General features: G+C 42.2%; 1 long non-coding RNA gene across 2 annotated transcripts in view; it reads right to left on the bottom strand.

Annotated features, from left to right (window-relative positions):
• Positions 1 to 3,514: 3,514 nt before the first annotated feature.
• Positions 3,515 to 4,033, bottom strand: part of LOC147753978 (uncharacterized) — an 11,902-nt gene continuing 11,383 nt past the window's right edge. For both annotated transcript variants that reach the window (XR_015311163.1, XR_015311153.1), the window contains one exon: positions 3,515 to 3,893. This is a non-coding gene — a long non-coding RNA (uncharacterized LOC147753978). The remainder of the gene's footprint in view (positions 3,894 to 4,033) is intronic.

Genomic DNA, 4,033 nt, shown 5'->3' with positions numbered 1-4,033 from the left:
CAAATATCCTTCCATTTTGCCATCGTAATATCTATTGTCGGTTCAATATCATTCCGAGTTAACTTATATATGTGTAACTGATAAATCAAGATCCGACTCCACTGACTACTACTATCTCGTTTTTTGTACTAACATTTGACGTTTAAGCATCCCCATATATCGTCATTCTATTTCTGTTTTGCTGTATTTTCAATAGGTCGAATCATAATTATAGCTGTTATATGAGTTTTAAATTTTAACCCGGATCGCGACAGATTTTTCCTGCGAATTTCCAGCTGAAATCAGTTCCAGTTGTTTTTATTTAAGGATACCCATGGGGTAGGTCTGATAATATGCCTATATCAGCAACCTAAACATTCGGTACTTTGTCCTACATACTGCTGACGTTGACGTTATACTTCTTTTATATTACGCGGAAAACTAAATATCCTTATATATTTTTAGACTACTATAATTGCAAACATACTGCTCCAGATTTTGAAATCGCTAAAACACTGCGTCATAAATTAAATATCGGATTATTTCGAAATAGGCCGGTCCAAATATTGGGTCGGTTATTACAAATTAGTGAATGATACCTGAACTATAACCACTAAACAGAATGTTCTTCGGCTATGTTGAGTTTTTAAGGCTGTCTCGTCAAATCGGTGTTCATTTACTATATCATCTGTACGATCTTTTTTTATGTCGGTTTCGTTGGTAAATCGGGATCAGTAGTGGCATTTGGGAAAATACCACCAATCCGTCGTAGGACACAGCAAATTATTTACTCTTGGACACGACGCCGATCCGGGCCAAATCGACGATCACCGATGTAAAGTTTACAAGGTTGGCTGCCTTCAGGAGAGGTCAACGAACGAAAACCGAGGTGTTGCGAGAATTAGAACGGGAGCGAGCGTTTGAAGTGACAATGGACGCTGGTTCCTACCTATCGGGGGTCAGAAAGCCGGTAAAAGTCGTTATAGCGTAAACCTCTGCCCAGACAATTAGGTCACTTAGCCTTCTTATTGAATTTGGGTAGCTGCGGGTGCAAGTGACATGGGTGGGTGGCAACAGTTCAAATCGCCGATTGCCGATCGGTTGTATTCAACTTACGATGATTTCGAATATGTGCCTTCTCATCGACTAACAACAGAAGGCAAACGCCAGTCAGTAAAAGGACAGGTCGTGCTGTTTTCGAGAATTTGGTACTTCTGGTGGTCGCTTCACATTCCTATTCGAGATGTATACTCTCGTCCTACCATGGTTGGCTTTACTGATTGTTCAGCCGTATGTCGAGTCAGAAGCATTTGCTACCAACGGGGAAAAGCTGTTCTAATAGTCCTTGAGTAATAAGAGTTGCTCAATCACTGCCCTATCTGTCCCATAGCTTTTGCGCGATTTCGTCACTTCGTACTTGTTTTGTTCGTTTCGGTAATAAGCAACCTCCGGCCGTAATCTGATTTTGCTTTTAAGAAAGCCTTTTTTTATTGATAGCGAAAGTGTAGTGTCGCCGTATTGCTACTGATGTTTGTTTGCAACAGCACCGTCCAGGTGATCGTAAATCATTATCTCATTTACTATAAATCCTATTTTCGCTTATGTGCTAAAGAGATTCGAAAACACTAATCATTTAGACACTGACAATGGTTTGTAGCATAGCTCTGCAGTGCTGATTGTGTTGGATCATCGTTCAGAGTTGATTCATTAGGTTAGTGTGAGGCGATTTTGCCATATGTACGTACGGCAAGTATTACTTTCATTAAGATTATTGTTCGATGACGGTAGAGCTTTGTTTTTGTTCTGCCTGTTACGCTTTCGATCAGATTGGTTCTTTCAATCTGCACTTTATATCGTATATAATGAATGCAGCTACGGCACGCGTCGGGGTGATGTTAGTTAGAGCTACAACTCAGGTAGGGGGTATGTTACCCTTGTAACGCTGAATCGTGATACATCGACACGTTTCATATTGTGCCACTGACTCGGGTCGCACGAACGACTCTTTCCAACCCAATCAAGGCGCCATTCGAGCGAATGCGTCTTCGTTATCCCGACAGCGTATGTCACTGCGCTCAACATCTGTCTCTGATCAACGAGATGCTCCTATGTAGTGTTTCGGCTTCTCTTAGCTTGTCATAGAGCCTTTAGCCTATATCTACTCGTCTGACAATATTAAGCTGCCGGAGGAAACATGATGCAAGGACGACTGGTCAAAGTCGGACCCGATTGAGAGAAAGGGTCGGAGAATACCGCTGGCCGGCTTCGTTCCACTAGCTGAGTATGCAGCGCATAGCGATGTGAGTCAAACACTAATATCGTTGTTTATGTGCTCACTGATACACATGTGTATGCAAGATGAACGGTGGCAGTGGTCATCGTCATCGCCGGTTACAGCGATGCTTCGAAGAGACGGGAAGATCTGGTTTATGGCTTTCTAAGGGTAATCATTTCGATTGCTATTGTCACTGTTGCTGGCAAGGGCAACTTGATGGTAAGCTTCCAGGTCGCTGGTAAACCTTGCTACTTGCAGGGCGTAAGAAGTTGACAGGCAGAACAAGACTCATCAGGATATTGGATAAGGTTAGCTACAGGCAGCATGTTATGACATCTCAGCGTTTTTATTCTTTAATAAACAGACACCTATCTAAGAAACTCTGTAAAGACGTGTTAGCAGTTGGAAGCAAGCGTTGATGCACGATTTTATTTGATATGCTTTCGTTAATCTCACTGTAATCTACATTTGTATGTACATATGTGAGAGCCATTATGCCACTCACTATAGCTATGACTCGTTTTTCCTTATTACAGTATATATATATAGCCCTGTTCGCGGCGAAGGAACGACTTCACGATTTTTATCATTGCTCACCGGTACTGAAAACAATGCGAACGTTAATGCTAACAGAGACCGCTAATTCGCATACTAATGGGGACATCAGGAATTACGTCACCCGATTATTGCATATGACGCGCATGGCTAAGGTGGAAGAAGTTCGGCAAGCATGAGGGCCACACAAGCCACTCGAAGCTCATCATATCCAGATACCTGGTGAAAAATTTTCGTCCATCTTGTAATTTGGCTTACTGAACGAAACCCTTGAGGCTATCAGTTACAGAACAGCGAGCGCGCTTCGTTTATTGGTTTTGGATCGGTCCAAAACCGTGAGTCCTCCTGCCGACAGGGACAAGAAACAAGATTCCATGTGAGACTTACTAAAATCAGCCTCTCGTTGATGATGCCAAGGGGTTGTGGATTCTGCCTGCGATCAAGTTTTTCTGTGCTTTCTTGTCCGCTCTATGGGATGGTGGTGGGCTTGGACGAATCTGAATAGGGATGGAATAGCAACAAAGCGATAAGTTTGAATTTCATAGCGTTCCTTAGGCAAAATGCTGCCTCATTGGAAGACAAAAGCTTCAATACAATGTGAGTAAAATAGTCATTAGGTCATAAAATATCAAATAACATGGCCGAGGTAGTATCCCTTCTGTCCGACAAAATGCATTGACATAGAATAGTGGTGCCTTTATTTATTCCTGCGGACCGGTAGCCTTTTATACGTCATATACGAACTGTTTTTGTCATCCATTTCATCATGTCTGCCATAGACACCCGGCTGTTATTGTGGTTGTCCCAAAATGATTGTTTACTTCCGGAGATTGGATGGCAATAAACTTGAAAATGGGAGACCATCGTGGAGAATTCGCGGTGATATTGTAGAAAAGAATTACCTTTAGGAAGGTCTGTGGCTTATGCAACAACAAGCGTTCGTGGTTCGAAAGAGATACCGCAGCTGCTGCTGTTTGATCATACGTCTACCAGCGCAGAAATTAACGGTGCCAATAAAAGGAGAGGACCTTCAGGTTATGCGCTTACGTTAAAGAAAGCCTATCTTGTCTTGTATCGAACTAACCTGTAATGAACGAGTTATATGTTGTGATTTGGTAAGACTCGATCACCTGCAACTATGCATCGTTGACGTTCTATGAAAGTGGGTGGCGCAAGAAAAAGATCACAAAGTGTCGTTTCCTTATCGTATTATATAGTAAATAT

Source organism: Varroa jacobsoni, unplaced genomic scaffold (genome assembly GCF_002532875.2).
Source record: "Varroa jacobsoni isolate VJ856 unplaced genomic scaffold, vjacob_1.0 scaffold_47, whole genome shotgun sequence".
NCBI classification, from domain to species: Eukaryota; Metazoa; Arthropoda; class Arachnida; order Mesostigmata; family Varroidae; genus Varroa; species Varroa jacobsoni.
Note: the sequence above shows the minus strand (reverse complement) of the source record. Positions and strands in the feature narration are given on the sequence as shown.